A 20,695-nucleotide genomic window follows, 5' to 3' on the forward strand; every position below is an offset into this window, starting at 1 on the left:
ATTGATGGTGAGAATGCAGAACAATGTCATACATTCGCCCAGTACAGATATCTGGGCCTAAATCCATTGTTTTTTTGCTCACCATGCCATTCCAGTTTGGACCCAGCCATATGCAGATCAGTCTTGACCCTCGCCCAATGGGTACAGTCCAGCCTGAACTGCCAGGCATTACTTTTCTGCTACATCTTCACCATTCTATCTAAAATTATGCGGCATCATTCAACTATACCTTTCTACAGACTAGAAAAAAGAAGCCTAATTAACAACACCTTATGTGTGCATCCTTAAAAGCACACTTTTGTGCTGCATCTTTACCATTCTTTCTAAAATTTTGTGGCATCATTCAACTATAACTTTTTAAACACTAGTAAAAAGATGCCTAATTAATAACACCTTATATGAGCATCCTTAAAAGCACACTTTTATGCTGCATCTTCACCATTCTTTCTAAAATTATGTGGCATCATTCATCTATGAATGTTTTGATTTGTTCTGCATTCCGTCCATCAATTGTGTGTCTTATCATTAAACTATACCTTTCTAAACACTAGTAAAAAGATGTCTATTTAATAACACCTTATGTGAACATCTTTCAAATCACACTTTTGTCCTGCATCTTCAACATTCTACTAGTACTCACAGTCTTGATGAACCACATAAAAAGCAACAACAGCTCTTTGTTATACATCATGCACCTTAAAATGTATAACACATATGAAAATACATATACAAGTAGAAGCATACTTAGGTCAGAAATCCATGCAAACCTTAAAACATCACAGACTTCACCTCCTAACTTAAACCAACAGTTAAAATGATGTGGTATACTACAAATGTACATATCCACACAGTAATTCAAACTATCATAATCACTAATCCATATTCCAACATACACATAATACTGTACAGAATCTATTTCAAACAATATTTAACTATAAAACAAACTACAATAAACATCTCTACTAATATATGTCAAACATCAAAGTTCTTGATTAATTATTTAGCTAAAAAATCAAAATAACACATCACAAATGTATAACTCACCTTCCAAATTTATGTGTAGAATTTAAAATATCATAAACTCAAACATAAAATTCTTATACACACAATCAATGTAGTGCACTCCTCTCAGCAGAGCAAAACCAGTAATGGCAAAGTTTCCCTCTCTTCCTCTACACAAATACATGTAAGTAACAAATCACATTGGTTCCATAATCTTTGAAATTCAAAAACACATTTCTATTGGTTACACATATTAACCCTTACCTACTGACTTCTAAAAGTGCCCAAACTGGTCGCGAATCCTTTCGGGAGTTCAAAAATAAATTACAAATAAAAACATGACTACTTTTTAACCCTTTCAGTGCTCATGACGGAATGGTTCCGTCATGAGCACAAGTGCTGCTGTGCTCATAACTGAACCATTCCGTCATGAGCACATGCTCAGAGAATCCCTCTGCTGCAGGCAGCAGAGGGATTTGCCATTTTTTGTTTGCTTGGGGAGGCAGGGAAGAGCTTCCCCAACCTCCCCAGTCCTATGTTATATTTTGTTTAAATAACGATCGCGCGCATGGCGCGCTATCGTCATTGAAACAAAAACGAAACTGAAACTTAGTTTCAGTTTCAGTGTTTCAGTGCTCGTGGGGCTATCTCAACCCCCCCGAGCACCGAAACACTTGGGAGAGGTATCGTTGGAAAGGGGAGAATCTCCCCTTTCCAATGGTACCCTTCCCTAGTGGATCCCTGCTTGGGGATCACCCCAAGAGGGTGATCCCCAAGCAGGGATCCGCCCACTAGCACCGGGGGGGGCAGCTCCTTGGGCAAGGGCCTTTGCTCTCCCCATGTTTTTGTAGCCACATTAAGACTTTCTGCCCCCCTGGGGGTCAGATGGGGCAGTAGCCCCCAATCTGCTCCCCCGGGGGGTGGGGCAGGAAGCCCACTAGAAGCCATGGATTTGTTTTATTACTGCAAAATAGTGGTTGGGGCCACCCAATATGGGCACGCCATAGCCCCCACCCCCAATGCACAATTAGAGTCTTTCTGCCCCCCTGGGGGCAGATGGGGGTGGTAGCTCCCAATCTGCCCCCCCCGGGGCGGCAGAAAGCCCACTAGAACCCCACACAAGTGAGGTACCATTTTTCTCGGAAGACTTTGGGGAACGCGGGGTGGGTGGAAATTTGTGGATCCACACAGATTCCAGAACTTTCCACCACAGAAATGTGGGGAAAATTTGTTTTTTTTTATAAGGTTTTAGGTTTGCAAGGGATTCTGGGTAACAGAACCTGGTGGGAGGCTGTCAACGCACCCCATCCTAGCTTCCCCTGGGTGTCTAGTTGTCAAAAATGTATAGGTTTGCTAGGTTTCCCTAGGTGCCAGCAGAGCTATGGTTCAAAAACTACAGCTAAGCACTTTGCCAAAAAGGGTCATTTTTCACTGCGAAATTGAGGTGTGTCCACGTTGCGTTTTGAGCCGTTTCCTGTCGCGGGCACTAGGCCGACACACAAGTGAGGTACCATTTTTCTCTAAAGACTTTGGGGAACGCGGGGTGGGTGGAAATTTGTGGATCCACGCAGATTCTAGAACTTTCCACCACAGAAATGTGGGAAAAGTGTGTTTTTTTTGACAATTGTTTAGGTTTGCAAGGGATTCTGGGTAACAGAACCTGGTGGGAGGCAGTCAAGTCACCCCATCCTGGATTCCTCTGGGTGTCTAGTTTTCAAAAATGTATAGGTTTGCTAGGTTTCCCTAGGTGCCGGCAGAGCCAGGGTTAAAAAAATACAGCTAGGCACTTTGCCAAAAAAAAGGTAATTTTTCATTGTGAAAATGTGGTGTGCTCACGTTGGGTTTTGAGCCATTTCCTGTCGTGGGCACTATGCCTACCCACACAAGTGAGGTACGATTTTTATCGGGAGACTTAGGGTAATTCAGATTTGCAAAGCAACTGTTATTACCTATTGACTTTCGATACATTTCTACCTTCCAAATGAAAGACATTGTGTAAAAAAGAAGTTATTTTGAAAAATGACCGATAATTCTCAAGCTAGTATGAGTATTCCCAATTTTGAAAATGTGCAAATATCTACTATTTCTAAACTCTATAATTTGTTCCCATTTTAGAAATACATAGGTGTCTTCCATACCAATTTTTCCATGTATACATTTTCCCACAAAAATTGCTATATACCCGGTACATAATAAAAAGCCATTGGAAATTGCTGCTCAGTTTTTGACTCTGGGTTCGTTGGGTTCTTGGTGAACCTACAAGTCCTATATATCCCCACAACCAGAAAGGTCCAGTGGATGTAACGGTATATTGCTTTCAAAGAGCTGTCATAATTAGAAGAAGTTACGGGTGAAAACGTTAACACAAGGCTGTTTTTTTCAACTAATTTTCAATTTTTCCTATATTTAACTGTTAGTTTCTATAAAGAAACCTTGAAAGATCTACACAAATGACCCCTTGCTGAATTCAGAATTGTTCCTGCTTTTCTAAAATGTATAGCTGTCCAGAATCCATTATTGCTTTCAATACCCATTTCTACCATTAACTGGAAGGAGGTTGAAAGCACAAAAAATAGCAGAAATAGTCTATGTCCCAGACAAATGTCAAAACTGTGTAAAAAATGTTGGTTTTCTGACAAAAGTCTGTCATTCCCTAAAAGCTGGGAAATGGTGATTTCAGCCCCACAAACCCTTTTTTGATACAATTTTCAGGGAAAACCCCAGACGCTTTCATTTGCAGCCCTTTTTTCTCATTTTTCCCCAAAAATCCAAAATTTAGCTGTATTTTGGCTAATTTCTGGGACCCCTCCAGGGAATCAACAAACCCTGGGTACCTTTAGAATCCCCATGATGTTGGAAGAAAAGGACGCAAATTTGGCGTGGATACCTTATTTGGTCAAAAAGTTACAGGGGCCTAAGTGCGCACTACCCCAAATAGCCAAAAAAAAGGCTTAGCACAGGGGGGGAAAAGGCCTAGCAGCGAAGGGGTTAACAACACGCCACTTCTAAACATACGGCTGACTTGGGAAATTTCACTTATATATAAATTTCAAATTTTATGTACACAGTTAATTTTCAACCCTTCCCCCATTCTGCTTAATGCCAGTTTCCACAGTAACAGTTCATGGAACATTCAACTGAACTCACAGGTCACAAGTTCACCATATCTTCAAGTTCACCACACAATGTTACAAATGCAAACAGCAGGTGGGGTTGACATTTCCAAAATATGACCTTCTCCTACCTGCTGTACCTTTCAAACATTTTTTACTAACCAGTAAGAAACATGCTTTTAAAAAAAAGTAACATGCACCCTATGTTTGAATGTTCAATGTTCTGAAACAGTCAATTGTAAGAAACTGGCTCTATATATACTACACCAAAATGAGGTATAGTGTGTATAGAGTCCAAGTGAACTCAGAGGTAGGCAGAGGTTAAAGTTAGATAGAACCTTACTCTCTAATAGTGGTAGCTTTGTCGAGCAGTAAGGTAGTATCAGAGGACAGTGTTAAGCATTTTATGTACACACTCAGTCAGCACATTAATTCACACACTCAAGAACTGAACTCTAGGCCAATTGTGTTTGCACAAAAATATACTTTTGTTTATTTTTAGAACCACTTAAAAAAGCACAATCCCTATACTCTGACACAATGGTACCACACTTAAGACTCTAACACTCATTAATATAAAAAGACATTAAATGTTCATTGCATTTATTTTAAAAAAAGTATACATGCAGTTCATAAAATCAATGATACTATTACATAAGCTTAAAAACACAAAACATAACAAATACAGATTATCATATGATCCACAGAACTGTTATGAGCCCGCATAACAGAAAAAGATTAGGAAGACAATACACTTTGTCATTAATTACGCATCCTAACGGGTCATATATGTACGGCTGTGGTTGGTGATATATATACACCGTTATATCTACTCGCAGTCAACCACAGTTCTCACTTGGATTGCGTTATTTTAGATGCGTCGACGCGTTTCGATGGTTATTCTTGTGATTCCATCTTTATCAAGACAGGTAATAGGCTTTGGGTCCTCTTCTATTTTACAGGGACCTTGTTGTTTCACTTTGATGTTCCGATTTTTATTCAATTTTCACTTCAAAGTCCACTTGTTGGTGCGTTGCAGATTATAGCTGTTTTAGTGTGACTGAATTTTTTTTAATTGTCCTGACACTGGTACTTATGTTCGAAGCCGTGGGTACATGGCATATCACCTTCAATGCTTCTCACCTTGTAGCCGAGTCGTCAATTTCATACAAGGTGACGGAGGTCCAAGTTACTCCTCCTATATTGTTCGTCACCTCGGGGCCTCAAACAGTCGGCTTCGTACGTGGAAGTGCTTCTCAATTCGCTTCCCTCATAACAGTTCTGTGGATCATATGATAATCTGTATTTGTTATGTTTTGTGTTTTTAAGCTTATGTAATAGTATCATTGATTTTATGAACTGCATGTATACTTTTTTTAAAATAAATGCAATGAACATTTAATGTCTTTTTATATTAATGAGTGTTAGAGTCTTAAGTGTGGTACCATTGTGTCAGAGTATAGGGATTGTGCTTTTTTAAGTGTAATTTGTACCCCATTCCCTTCAAAAGACAAGGGGTCTCTCTCGGTTTCTCCGACAAAAATATTTTTAGAACCAAGCAACCCTGGTACAGGTAAGCATTAGATACTTTTCAGTAATAAGTTACTGGATATAGAAAAGTTTGAAAATGCAATAGAGATTGTACTTTGTTTGATTTACAGGGGAACAGTAGTATGCACAGTTAGCAAATGCAGTACATTGAAATGAATAGGCTTTTTCAGTAAATTACAGGTAAGTTTTTTTTTACGTTAGTTTTCTAACTCGGTGCTGGATACCTAGATTCAGCACTGGGACATTTCCTGGAAACCGGTAAGTAATTACGTTCTGGTTTTTCGCATGATTTTTAAAGAATATTTTCAGTTTTTAAAACTCCACACTTAGAAACTTTTTGGAGCAGTACATTGAAATGAATGGGCTTCTACAGTAAATTGCAGGTAAGATACTTTTCACGTTACTTTTCTAACTCAGTGCTGGATACCTAGATTCAGCACTGGGACATTTCTTGCAAACAGGTGATTAAACACGTTTTGGTTATTTGTGCGTTTTTTAAAGAATATTTTTAGGTTTCAAAACTCCACACTTAGAAGCTTTTTGGAGAAAAAGTGTCAATGTTATCCTATGGCTAAACAGCTGTGGGAGTTAAGGTTCTGAGGTTAGACTCAGGGGTCTCCAAGGGTCAGTGATGCACTGTTGTTGCACCCTCAGCAGCACTAGGGTGGCCGGGTGCAGAGTGTTGTGGCCCAATGTTATCTAATGGGGAATAGGGGGCCTCCAGTTGGTGGCTGCTGACAAGCAGGCCACAGGGTTGTGGGAGCAAAGCTTCTATGGTTAAGGTCAGGGCAAATGGGGAAACAAAGAAGCACAAAAGGTGCACCCTCAGGGGCACTGGGGTGGCCGGGCGCATTGTGTTGTTTTGACGTCAGTTGCCCTGTTTTCTGGAGAAACTCCGGTTTGCAAAAGCACTGCAGGAAGGGAGATGAAGGACTTCTGGGTGTGACCACCACTTGGAGAGGTATGTTGGGAAGTTGAGGGCTGGCTTGGCACTGTCGGTTTGGGCACACAAGGCCGTGGGGTGTCAGGTGTAGGGGTGCCTTTTGGGGTCGGATCTTCTTACCAGCTCTTGGTCGCGGTTACTGGGGCCTTCTGGATTTAGGCTGCAGGCGTTGGCTGGAGACTTGAGGCAGGTCAGGGGTCACCGGATCTTGGGTCAGGATTACCCGGGTGACCTCCTCGTGGTGTTTTTCCACTCGAGGTCAGGCCATGTTCGGCAGTTGCAGAGTGGGCTGGATTCGCAGTCTCTGGCTGGCACCAGAAGCTGCAGTTTGAACAAGTCCGGTGTTCACAGGAGATTCAGTCATTGAAGTGAAGGCAGGCAGGTCCTCCGGGGTTTTTGAGGTTGCTGGCTGCAGGACACACCGTGATATCGCAGGAGCAGGTTTGAGGGGAGACAGGCCTGTAGGGCTGGGGCCAAGTCAGTGGGCATTGTCCTCTTGTTAGCTCTGCACGGCTCTTCGTCCTTCTTCTTTTCTTGTTCTTTCTGGATCTGAGGAAGGAAGGTTCAGGGTGCCACTAAATTTAGGGGCGTTACAGGTAGGTATAGGGCAGGGACCAATGGGTCCCTTCCCTGGGGTGGGTACACCCCCTATTCTGCTACACCCCAGTGGGAGGGGCAGGAGCCTGTCTCTGGTTGTCTGGGTCCCCCATCCTCAAGATGGAAAGGACTCGAGATTGTGCTTTACCTTGCCTCCCCCACCTGAGTGGTGGAGTTGGCAGAGGTGGGCACACCTCTTCCTCACTTGTTTTTTCCACCGGTTCTCCCGCCCAAAGTGGGGGGTAGAGCCAGTGGGGACAAGTTGCTAAAATCAGCAAATGGTCTGGAGAGGCTCACAAAGGCAGCATGCCTTTGAAGCTTCTTCTTCGTGATCCCTGCCCATCCTGGGGGAGGTGGCTTGGCACCTCGTCCCAGGATGTGCATTGTTTCAGGCCCCTGAGAGAAGCAGCTCTTGACCCGGGGGTCTAGAAACATGTCTGGTGGTGGCAGCCTAGGCAGCCACTCAGTCAGGTCACTAGAAGTTGGTCGAGTTTCAGGGGCATCTCTAAGATGCCCTCTGTTTTGCATTTTACATTAAATCCCACACTGGGGTCAGTGTGGGTTTAATGTGCTGAGAAGTTTGATACCAAACTTCCCAGTATTCAGTGTAGCCATTATGGTGTTGTGGAGTTTGTAAAGACAAAGTCCCAGCGCCGTATACTGTTAATGGCATCACTGCACTTATCGTGCCCAGGAATGGACTTGGGCACTGTAGGGGTACAGGGCTCATGCACCTGTACCCTCACCACTGGCATAGGGCACCCAGCTAGAGGGGTGACTGATGAATGCCAGGGAAGTGGTTTGTGGGCATGGCACACAGGAATGTGTGCCATGTAACTCTTCACTTTGTTCTGCACCAAACCGTGCAACCTGCAAAGTCAGTAGTGTGAGTGTCAGGGTACAGGGCCTCTAAGGGCAGCACAATAAATGCTGCAGTCCTTATAGGCCTTCTCTGGTCACAGTGCCCTGGGAACCTGTGGTACCATTTACCAGGAGCTAACATGTGGCCAGAGATGCCAGTTGGGTTTAGGCTTCAATGCAGTTTTAGGGAAGGAATATAGGCCCTGGGTACCTGATTAGCAGGAGCCCATGGCACACTCAGTCAAAGAACATCAGCAATTCAGCAAAAAGTGGGGTCATACCATGCAAGAAAGAGGGCACTTTCTCACACCAATCAATTCTCTACTTTTTTTAAAACAGCATCTTGTCCACCATTTTACATACCTCTCATTCTACCAACTGACTACATCAGGTACAGACATCTTTTCATTACTTCCAGACATCCCTTCAAGATGCTTACAGTATGGATTGTTGGGCACAGCTATGTTTTCTGGTGCAGAAGGTATGCTGATCACAGAGGTATTGACAAAGTCCTAGCTTTGTAAAAAGTGGACATTAAATGGATTGCACAGAGAGGATTAAAGTGGCACCAATCGATTCCTTTGGTTAAAACCTTTTTGCATCTCCAACCCCCAGACCTCATAATTTTGCACTGTGGTGACAATGACTTAGGCACATTGACTGGGGTAGGTCTGGAAATGCTAACGAAAGACACCTTTGCACAATTGATGTTGCTTTTTCCTCAAACTGTCTTTTTATACTCTAACATATGCCAAAGACAGAAATGGAAGTGGTCAAATCAATTCTGTCCACAGCTTGAGAAAGCTAGAGAAATAAAGCTGTTTCTGCTTATCTTAGATACCATTAGGCCTGGGCTAAAATTTCGTTCAGTTCGCGGAAATTGCGATAATTTGACATTTTTCGCATTCCGCGGAAAGCGCGAAAATGTCAAAATTTCCGCATTCCGCAGCTTGGCGATAATTTGTTTCTTGCCCGCGCTGTAAAATAATACATTCTAGCACGCGCGATCGCCTTACCTGAATCCCTGAGTTCCCTGACAAGTTTTCTTGATCCGGTCGCGTTCTCCATGAGATGTTGTATTGTTTTTAGCCATTTGCGCTGTCTCGCGACAGTTCCCGCCCGCAGTGCCGTCATGCGTTGCGCGATCACATCTTTCTTCTCGCGATCATGCACCGCGAGACAACTGAAAACAAGAGGGCCGCGCCCGCGAGTAACCACATGGGTAAGTTGGCGAGCCGCAACCATGCAGAAAATCTCGCAAACATGCGGGAAAAAAAAATCCGCATCTTCGCGATATTTCCGCGTGTTTGAGATAATTTTTAACATTTTCGCGATAATTTGCGAAAGTGGATTTCGCAAATTCCGCCCACCCCTAGATATTATAGGATGGGCTCCATATATAACAACAATCTATGTTTTGATATGGAGGGCATCTACAGGAGTGATGGAGTGCACTTTACAGGTCAGGGAAACAGAGTCTATCTCAGCAACCTAAAGCTCTGCATCCGCACTTACATATAGCTACAGCAAACTCATAATAAACACAAAGGCTATTTTCAGAGCCACCCTTGGGGCCTGGGGTCCTTCTGGGACCCCCTGACCAGGCCTCGTGGTTAAGGGTCTTTCTACCCTGCCCCCTTGTTTTTCAGCCGTTTTTCCACACTTTTCTTTCAACTTACATGTAGCTACAACAAAGTCATAATAAACACAAGGGTTCTTTTTAGAGCCAACCTATAACCCAACAGTGAATCTTACCTATTAAAAACATACATATGATTTTTTTCAACAATTTTGCTTGGAGTCGCGAACCCATCACTTTTACACTGGGGGGCCACACTGGACGCGATGGAGTCGCGACTCCAAGCGCGTGAAAGAAATTCTGCCTCGGGGACCCCATCCCTGAGGCATACCCTTGGGGACTGTGGGGGGAGCCTCAATGGCCCCACGGTCCCAGCCGGCTCTTTTGTACAAGGGGAGCTGTTAACATGCAGCTCCCCTTGCCCATAAGAAATCCTGCATAACTTCTTGGAAGCGAGAGCAGGTTGCCTGCTCTCGCTTCCAAGAACCAAAGCAGTGTTTGCAATGACAGGGTGGGATCCACACGGCTCCCGCCATATCACTGCAAACAGCAATGTCCTGGGGGTGGGCACCAGGGCCATCGAGGGATCCAGAAGAGGGGCCACACGGCCCTCCTCAATTCATTTGCATAGCCTCTGGGAGGTGGTGGTCCCTGGGGCTTGGGGGCCAGCGAGGCCCCCCTTACATTAGAAATGCCCTGGGGAGGTGGCAGTTCCCAGGGCAGCGTGGGGGGAGTTACGACCCCCCCACGCATTGAATAAAGAACCCCAGGGAGGTGGCAGTCCCCGGGGCTGTGGGGGCCCCCTGGGCCCCTGCAAATCAAAAACTGTTTGCCCCCGGGACCTGGCCAACTCAGGGGCTTATAAAAAAACAAAGCGCTTTGTTTTTTTAAAATTTTCTTGTCTGGATTTGGGCACCCAGCGTGACTTTGGATGGTTTGTTTTTTTTAAAAATATGGGTTTTTTGGGCCTGGTGTCCTTCTGGGACCCCCTGACCAAGCATAAGGGGACAGGGTCTTTCTACCCTTCCCCCTTTTCCTTTTTCAGCCTTTTTTCCACTCTTTTTCTCACTCGATAACTGAGTCAATAGATGGCTGCCAACATTTCCTGATTTGGAGTGTTGGCAGCCAATCAGAAGTTAGCTCGTGTTCAGGAGGAGTCGCAAATCCTCCACGGTGCTCAGATATCGAAAGTTTTCTTTTCTTAATTTCTCAGAAACTACTGAACAGATTTACACCATTTAAAAATAAGGTTGCTTTCTGAACCAAGAGCTACCTTTCTGCCAAATTTGGTGTAATTCCGTTCAGCAGTTCGGGCTGTAGCTTTGTCTAAATCTCCTATGGAAATTACCATGGGGAAAATGTGTTTTTTGAAACCCCCTTTTTTCTCGGCCCCCGCTTGATAAATCACCTCAAAACTTTCAGGACAGGAGCTGACTGGAGCGGGCCATTAGTTTTAAAAATTTCGCGAAGATTCGTCAAACAGCGCCAAAGATATTGGCAAAAGAAAAAACGCTTTTTGAATAGAAACAAGGTCCTAACTATAACTACCTACTGGCAACATTAGTATGAATATTATGAGGAAATGAATCTAATATAGAATTACATAAATTCATATTTGAGAAAATCAGAGGGAGGTAAATGAAATGTTGTTTTTAAAACATCAAAAGATATAAAAGCATTATTATAGTAAACATCTTTGAGATACAAAAATTACCAGCTTTAATCCATGAATGCCAAAATATAACATTTATAGTAAGTTTTATGCATGGGTTGTAGCATAATGACATATCTTCAGTAATGGACATGGGTGATTGAAAAATTAAGTCAAAATCATTTAATATTTGTTCATTGAATTTTAAAATAACAGATTCATAAAAAAATTTAGATTTATTGGATATAGTTAACAAAGTAGATAATAGAAATGGTTCTATTAAACTTTTTTCTATAAAGACCCATGTAGGTGGATTAAGCAAATGAGAGCGATTAAACCAAAGCGAATTGTGTTTCAATATAAAAGCTTGCTGATAATAAAAAAAGTCTGGTAAACCTAAACCTCCATTACATTTAGGTAATTTGTGTTTTTTATAACTAATACGAGGTGCTTTTTTGCTCCAAAGAAATTTAGAAAGAAGTTTATCTACATCTTTATAAAACTTCGATGGAAATTGAGTAGGAATCATAGCACGGGAATAAAAATAAATTGGTGCTATAGTCATTTTTATAGAGTCCATTCTTCCCCACCATGAAAGATGAAGAGAAGACCATTTGGATATTTTATCCTTTATATAACTTAAAATAGAGTCACAATTTAGTGATATTGTGTTTGAATACATGAAGAAAACAAAATGCCAAGGTATTTAAATGTATCTCTTTGCCAAATAATTTCTTTCTTGGGTAACACATCTGGGGTACAGTAAATATGTAAAGGAAAAAATTCTGTTTTATTCGTATTTAATTTATACCCAGAAATCATGGAATAAATGAAATAATCTCAAATAGGGGAGGGAATGAGGACAAAGGATTGCTAATAAATAAAAGTTAATCATCTGCATATGCTAATGTTTTGATAGTAACCTCCTTAATATTGATTGCAGTAATATCATTACATTTCCTGATGGAAACAAGCAAAGGCTTGATAACAAGAAGAAATAGAAGCGGTGATAGAGGACATCCCTGTCTGGTTCCCTCTAAAAAGAGAAAATTGATTCGAAGTTTGGCCATTAATAAATAAACTAGCAGTAGGAGTAGAGTACTGAGCAGATACCATACAAATAAATAAATCACCAAAATTAAATGCTATTAAGGTACTAAATAAAAACTGCCAATGGGCTTTATCGAAAGCTTTTTTAGCATCCAATGCAAGTACTCCTGATGGTAAAGATAAAGTGCATCCATGTTCAATAACATGTAATAATGTTCTTGTATTATTGGTAGAATGTCTATTTCTCATAAAACCGGATTGATCTGAATGAACAATAGAATCTCAAAATAGTAGTTAATCTAGTTGCAAGTATTTTGGCATAAAGTTTACAATCTTGGTTTATTAAGGAATTAGGACGGTAATTTGACACAAGTGTAGGGTCTTTGCTAGGTTTGGGTAGTACAACAATTAAAGCCTCAGTTAAGGAACCCGTAATAACTCCTGTAAAACTAAAAAAGGTAAATAGTTTAAATAAATGAGGAATAAGATGTAACTGACATTCTTTATAAAATTCTGCTGGAATGCCATCTGGTCCTGGTGATTTTTTTTTTTTAAGAGACTTAATAGCTAATAAAATTTCATCTTGAGTAATGGGCAAATCTAATTCATTTTTATTTAATTAGGAACTCATGGGTAATCCATGGGTAATCCACATTTAGATAAAAAAGAATCAATTAAAGAAGAATCATCAAAGTTAGGTTTGTTATATAGAGTAGTGTAATAATTTAGAAATTTATTAACAATGGCATGAGAAAGCTATTTTACCATTAGAGTCATGAATTGAATTAATTTGTGTTTTATCTTTTTTAATAAGTAAATAGTTGGCTAAAAGTCGCCCAGATCTATTAGCACTAAAACAAAATTTGGCTTTAGAATTTGAAAGTTGAATGCCAGCTCTTCTGCTAAGGATTGAATTAAACTTGTATCAAAGTTTTTTCAATTTTAGTCTATATTTAGGATCATTAGATGTAATAAGAAGTCTCTCATATTTTGCTATTTGTATATCCAGATCTTTAATTCTTGCATTGAAAGTTTTGTTTTCATGTGCCATCAGAGAAATAGAGGCTCCTCTAATGTAAGCATTAAAAGCTTCCCATCTATTCACCATGGAAGTAGAGCCTTCTGGGTTAAGATGAAAGTAATGATGAAGAGCATTCAAGATTTTTGGTTTATTTTGTTCATTTTGAACAATACTAGTATTCATTCGCCATCTGAATTGTGCTTTAAAATTTGAATTAAATTGTAAAACAAAGGATATTAAGGCATGATCCGAAATATCAATATTACCAATAGTAGGAATAGCCACAGAATTAATTAGTTGTCTAGAAATTAATACATAATCTAGTCTTGAATGTGATTTATGTGGATTAGAAAAAAGGTAACCATTTTCTCTGTAGGAAAATGTAATCGCCAAATATCTACCGATTTTGTAGTTTTAAGAAAAGATTTAAAAGCAAAAAATGCTTTAGGAGGTCCAAACTTAGTGAGAGAAAATATATCTAATAAAGGATCAGATATAATATTGAAATCTCCTCCAACTATAAGAGGAACTTTACCTAACTTGAGTACTTCAGTAGTTATATTAGACCAAAAAAAAAGGATCATCAATAGTCGGACCATATACATTTAGTAAAAACAGAACTGAATCATGAATTTTAATTTTAGCTATAACATATCTACCTTCTGTATCTGAAGATTTACTCAAGATTTGACAATGTAATCTTTTTGCGAAAAGAATAGCATCACTGTTTTTTTTAGCTTTTGCAGGAGAAGATATAATATTATCAACCCACTTTTTTTCATATAATCTAATACTTTGTCATAAATATGTGTTTCCTGTATGAAGCAAATATCTGCTTTACAACTTGCTAAATAATCTAACATTTTTGTACATTTAATAGGATGGTGTAACCCCTTGACATTCAAAGAGATTATTTTAACATTATGAACATTAGCCATAGTGAAAAAGAGAGGAAGAGAAAAATTAAGAAGAGGAGATAAAAGTTGAGTAAGAACATGTAAAATAGTAGCTCCAGAACAGGGTAAAAGGAAAGAGAAGGAAAAAGAAAAAACAAACAAACATAGAAAAGACGACAACAATTAAACACTAATAACAGGTTTAAAACGCACACGCGCTTTACAAGCATGACCAAAACCGTTGAAGCCCTGTGTGAAGATAAACAGTAAATTATTTAGAAATACAAGTAAATGCAAGTAACAGTAATATTCAAGTGGCATAATCATGTGTATCCATTGAATGCTGTGAATGCTGTTCCAGGAATAATCTTAAATCTTCAGGTCATTGGAAGGACTTTGAAAAGTTATCTTTCCAAATTCGCATTGTTGAAGGATCAAAAAGACCATATTTAAATCCAAGACTTCTTAACTGAGGGCGAAAGTCAGTGAATTCTTTGCAAATCATAACAGTAACTTTGGCAAAGTCCTGGTGAATAAATTTTTTATTACCAATGAACATTAGGGAGGGAATTTCCCGTGCTGCTTTTCTTATCAAAACCAAATGATGGTGACGTAAAACCTTAAAAATCATTTGTTGTCAGGAGGAGCTTAGCGCGTGATCAAGATGGCCGCGTGAGCCTAGAGCTCCCGAGACCCTCGCTCCCTCCGGCATCTATCCTGTCTATTATCCTGTACTTGATGCCCGGGCTATTGGAGAGGATCTGCTGCTGAGGCGGGAACCGTTGTCCGGGTCGAAATCGCCCACCGGAGACCGAAGTTATACTGCCTGGAAGTTTGGGGCCTAATCCCCGCACGGTGCCCGGGACTTGCGTTGGCACAGTGCCCGTGCCCTAATTGAACAACAGCGGCCTGGTCGGGGAGGAGTCGTCGGAGGTGGAGGGGATTTCACTTTCACTTTCGATTTCGCCTTCCAGTCTCCAGGGCGCCCGTGACGGGGCGTGCGCGGCGCCAGCCACTGGTTGCATGCCCATTTACCCTGTACGGGCCAGGAGATTGTCTACACGGCAGATTGAGATGTCGACCAGGTCGGACGCCGAAAAGCAGAAGCCCAAGAACACCAGGCGGGGCACCTCCACCCAGACTAATACCATGGACCGCTATGCCCATCAGAGGGGGTCCCCGGGCGAATCGGGCCCGACGTCGGAAGCCTCGAAGGACGCGGCGTCCCCCTCCACAGAATTAACCCTGCAGGACATCATGGGGGCCATCGAAGGGATGAAGTCCTCGATTGGGCAGCAATTTGAGACCCTGGCACAAAAAGTAGATGCCATATCGATAGATGTCAACCTGGTTCGGGCCGACCTCGGCAAAACTAATGAGCGGGTTCAGTCCTTGGACCTCAAGACTGCCGGCCTCCTGGGCGATGTCTCCGGCCTCCAGCAGGAAGTCCGTACTCTCCGGGCAGCAAATGATCACTTCGCCCGCCGGTTGGAGGACTTCGAAGGCCGTGCTAGGCGCAACAACGTCCGCATCATTGGGGTCCCGGAAAATTCGGAGGAGCAGTCGGTGGACCTGTTCGTGGAGGACCTGGTGGTGAACCATCTGGCACCCAAAGGCCTTAGCAAGTTCTTTACCGTCGAACGGGCCCATAGAGTTCCTGGCGGGAGGCCCAAGGTGGGGGCCCCACCAAGGCCGATTGTCGCCCGGATCTTTAATTTCAGGGATCGAGATGCCATACTACAAGCATCGCGGATGGCCGGCCCGCTGCCATTCCAGAACACTACTGTAAGCTTTTATCCGGACTTCACTCAGCTGGTGCAAAAGCAGCGGCAAGGCTTCATGGCGGTCAAGAGAAGACTGCGTGAGATGGGACTAAAATATGCCATGCTCTTTCCTGCAAGGTTGCGGGTGGTGTTCGAAGAGCGAACTTTCTTTTTTGAGGCACCCGACATGGTCGGAGACTGGTTGGACACTCTGCCCCAAGGGCGGCCTGGCATGGAACGCTCTGGTGGCGCAGATGGTGCCGGTGACGAACATTGAACCGGGACTTAAGTACCACGACTCCGATCCCTCCGGGAGGTTGATAGTCCGGGGGTGGCGGGGGCAGTAGGGGAGCTTTTCCTCCTCTGGGGTTCTTTCCGTAGACTAGTTTTATAAGGGGCGACAGGCACACTGCAAGTTGGGGGGCACTTTAGAGCTTACGCAGGGGTGCAGGGTGGGGGGTGGGTGGGGTTTGTTGTTGGGGTTGTTGTTGTTTTTGGTTCTGCAAGGCGTCATGATGCAAGCTCCTGTGGTTCGGGTCGGGTTCCACGTGGGTGGTGGTGGTCTCCTTACATGCTGGGATGGGGGGTAGGGGCCTCAAAATACTCAGTTGGAATGTGAATGGCCTGGGGGATCGTATTAAGCGTGGGATTGTACTGCAATTTCTGAAGAGATGTGCCCCTGATATTGTCCTCTTGCAAGAGACGCACTTGATTGGCAACACGTGCCATGCACTCAATCGTAAAGGCTATAAGTTTGTTGCTCATTCCGGGTTCACCTCGGGTTCCAGAGGGGCGGGAATACTAGTCAGGTCCTCTCTCCCATTTGAGGTTGACTCTACTACTGTAGACGATAGGGGGCGCTTCGCGGCAGTAGCGGGACGGTGGGAGGGCAGGACGCTGGTCCTGGTGTCGGTTTATGTCCCCCCTGCATTGCAGCCCACTACCCTAGCGGACTTAGAGAGGACATTACTGGATCTCCCAGAGGGCGTGTTGGTGGTGGGTGGTGACTTTAATGCGGTCGGCTCAGGCCTGCTTGACAGGCACCCGCAGAGGATTTCGGGGGGGGCTCAGAAGTGGCTTCCTGATTTCATAGATACCCTAGGGCTGGTTGATTGTTGGAGAATGTTGCATCCCACACAACGGCAGTACACTTTCCACTCAGGTGCGCATGGCAGTCTCTCCAGAATTGATTATGTCCTTACTCTGGCTGCACACGCTTCCAGTGTCTCTGAGGCCAGGCACATGGCACGAGGTATTTCTGACCATTCTCCGGTGTGGATCTGTATGGATGTTGCCAGAGGAGTGGGTGGTAGGGTGGCCCCAATTAACCCGTGGCATCTTAGAGACCCTGTGACTCGTAGTGAGGTACTTAAGGCGATCGACCGTTATTTTCAAGAAAACCTCGGTTCGGTCACGTCGGCGGTGTCCTTGTGGGAAGCATTCAAAACCGTGATTCGGGGTGAGGCCCTCTCCTTGATTACAGCGGCCAAGCGTCGGAGGGACGCGGAGGTCGCCCAGCTGGAGGCGGAGATCGCAGACCTAGGGCTTGCCCTGGAGGGTGAGGTCACGGAGGAGGCGCTGCACGAATTGAGCCTTAAGCAATCGGAGTACAGGGCCCTCGTGACGGACGCAGCCAAGGCTCTGAGTAGGGAACAGCGGGGCCGTCTGTACGACGTCGGGGACAAGGCCGGGAAATTGATCGCGTGGCTGGACTAGAAGGAGAGGGTCAATCGAGTGGTGCCGGACCTAGTGACGGAGGCTGGCGTCCTGGTCACGGAGCCGGAGGACATAGTCCAGTGCTTTGCGGATTACTTCCGCACGGTCTATACATCCGTGTCGGACAGGCCTGTGGAGGACTCATGTGCACTCCTGCGCGATCTCGCCCTGCCTTGCCTCTCCGACGTGGACAGGGACGACCTTGATGGCGACATCACGGTCGATGAGATTGCGGGGGCGATCCGTTCTTTGCGTCCGGGCAAGGCCTCGGGTCCGAATGGTCTGCCCATTGAGCTCTACAAACTCCAGCCGGACAAGATCGCTCCGCATCTACGAGCCATGTTTGTGGAGGCGCGGGCGACGGGTTCCCTCCCGCTTGACCAGCGCCTGGCAATGATCGTGGTCATCCATAAAGATGGCAAGCCTAGAGACAGGTGCAGTTCATACCGGCCGATCTCGCTCCTTAACGCTGAGCCGAAGATCCTTGCTAAAATCCTCGCAAACCGGCTAGTCAGGGTGATCGGTGACCTGATCCACCCCGACCAATCTGGATTCATCCCACATCGGAATACTGCGTTGAATCTTAGGCGCATTCATGGTGTGATCGCAAGGGTCGGGACGATGCGGGAACCAGCCGTGGTGGCGGCGCTCGAGGCAACGATGGCGTTCGACACGGTTGAGTGGGCATATTTGTGGGCCGCGCTCGCGAAGTTCGGCTTCGGGCCCGGATTTGTGGGCTGGGTGAGGCTCTTATACGAAGGACCTCTCGCCAAAGTTGCGGTTAACGGGAGGGCCTCCAATCCCTTCGACTTGGGAAGGGGTACCAGGCAGGGTTGTCCCCTCTCGCCGCTGTTGTTCGCTCTCGCCCTTGAGCCGCTAGCGGCATGGATACGGTGGCACCCAGACGTGAGGGGGATTCGCTGGTCCCCCGATCACGAGGACCGCATTTCCCTCTATGCCGACGACATTCTGCTCTATCTTACCTCACCCCGGAAGTCCCTTATAGTTGTCTGCGACATCTTGACTTCCTTCGGGAGGAACTCGGGGCTCACCATCAACTGGGGTAAGTCATATCTGTACGCCCTGTGTGGAGACGCTCCGGTTCCCCCGCGGAATTGCCCGATCCAGATCGCCCGGGAGGGCTTTCAGTATCTTGGGATCTATATTTCAGCCGACCCCACGGTACGGTATGAGCGAAACCTGCTCCCTCCGTTGGCGCGCCTGTGGCGGGACGTGGCAGGCTGGAGGCGGCTGCCGCTTTCCCTCCTCGGTCGTGCGGCGCTCTTTAAAATGATGTCGCTTCCCCGCTTTCTCTATGCCCTGCAGAACACCCAGGAGCTGGTCCCGGCCAGTTACTTTCGGGAGGTTGAGAGTCTACAGCGTTCGCTGCTGTGGGACGGCCGCCCGCGTATAGCGATAGCAAAACTAACTCTCCCTTGGTATGACGGGGGTATCGCGCTTCCCGACATCCGGAGATACTATTGGGCCTCCCAACTGAGCGCAGTCAACCACGGAGTCTACGGTCCTGCGCTTAGCCCCGGCTTCGCTATGGACCGGTGGTTGTTGCGGGGTGGTGGCTACTATAGAGCACTTTATTCAAGGGCCCCGGCTGGATCCCTCACGGGGCCGACCGGGGTGGCGGTGCACGTGTGGAAGGCAGTCACGAACTCCCTGGGGTGGAAGGATAGACTCACACTGGCCACTCCGCTGTTTGACTCGGACATGCTGGGGAAACTCTGGAACTCTAAGGGTTTCGACAAATGGGACCTGATTGGTATTTCCAGGGTGGGGGACATGCTGGCCAAGGGGCGGATTAAGTCGTTTACAGAGCTGCAGACGGAATATGCGCTAGAGGGCACGGAATACTTCCGGTACGCGCAGGTACGTCATGCGCTGCGGTCGGTCCTCGTTGAGGGGGAGAAGGTGCCCGAATCCTCTCCGTTGGAGGACCGGATCTTGGACGGCCATGTGCCGGAGAGCACAATCTCTCTCATTTACAAGAAGCTGGTGAACGTCCGTACCGATCTCCTCCTGGGGGTGCGGGACCAGTGGACTAGAGACGGTCTTGAGCTGGACGATGAGGACTGGCAGTGCGCTGTCTCCTCCCCGAAAGAGGTTGCCATCCCCGCCAGGCTGCGGCTGGTCCAGCTTAAGATACTCCACAGAGTCTATGTCACTGGCCCCCGGTTGGTCCACATGGGTTTCTCCGAGGACGGGCTGTGTAAGAGGGGCTGCGGGATGGTGGGCACCTTTCTGCACATTATATGGGAGTGTGGTGTGATTGCGGAATTGTGGAAGCAGATTCATGTTGTGATGCAGGAGGTCACGGGTATTGTGTTGCACTCAGAGGCGCGGCGCTGTCTCTTGAACGTGTGGGGCCCTACAGACTACGATGCTGCGCAGACTCAATGGGTGACCCTTGGTAATAGGGTGGCCAAGCGGGATATTGCACGATTGTGGGGATCCCCTAGCCCTCCCACCCTGGATGCATGGAAGAACAACATGGACTGGTGCATGTTTCAGGAGAAAACAGTGTATTGTGCACGGGGGAGGCCCAAGAAATGGCACAAGGTGTGGGGGGGTGGAACCAGTATAGGGGGTACATCTGCCTGCCTCCTGCCACTGACCCACCAGAGGAGCACCTTTCCCCCTAGCCCCACTTCCGACTTGAGTTTTGCGGATGAAATCTGATAGAAAGTTAGTGCCTCTGCCTCTCCCTCCCCTCCACACTTGAGGGCTGATCTGATGGTGGATATGGGGCCGCCTCATCGGTGGGATCTGTCGCGAACACATGATGTATATTGCCTTGCTCGTTATGTTTTTCTTTAAAAATTGAAACCATTTTTTCTCTCCTGCATGACAGCTATAGAAGACTACATATGTTGATTGACGAGCTGCCGAACCTCCGGGTTGTCGGCTGAATAGCTGTGTCTCTGAAATATCCGAATAAAG

General features: G+C 45.3%; 1 protein-coding gene across 1 annotated transcript in view; it reads left to right on the forward strand.

Annotated features, from left to right (window-relative positions):
* Nucleotides 1-20,695, forward strand: part of LOC146782683 (extracellular calcium-sensing receptor-like) — a 316,336-nt gene that overhangs the window by 186,369 nt on the left and 109,272 nt on the right. The window lies entirely within an intron of this gene.

The sequence above is a fragment of the Triturus cristatus genome, chromosome 12 (genome assembly GCF_964204655.1).
Source record: "Triturus cristatus chromosome 12, aTriCri1.1, whole genome shotgun sequence".
Lineage (NCBI taxonomy): Eukaryota > Metazoa > Chordata > Amphibia > Caudata > Salamandridae > Triturus > Triturus cristatus.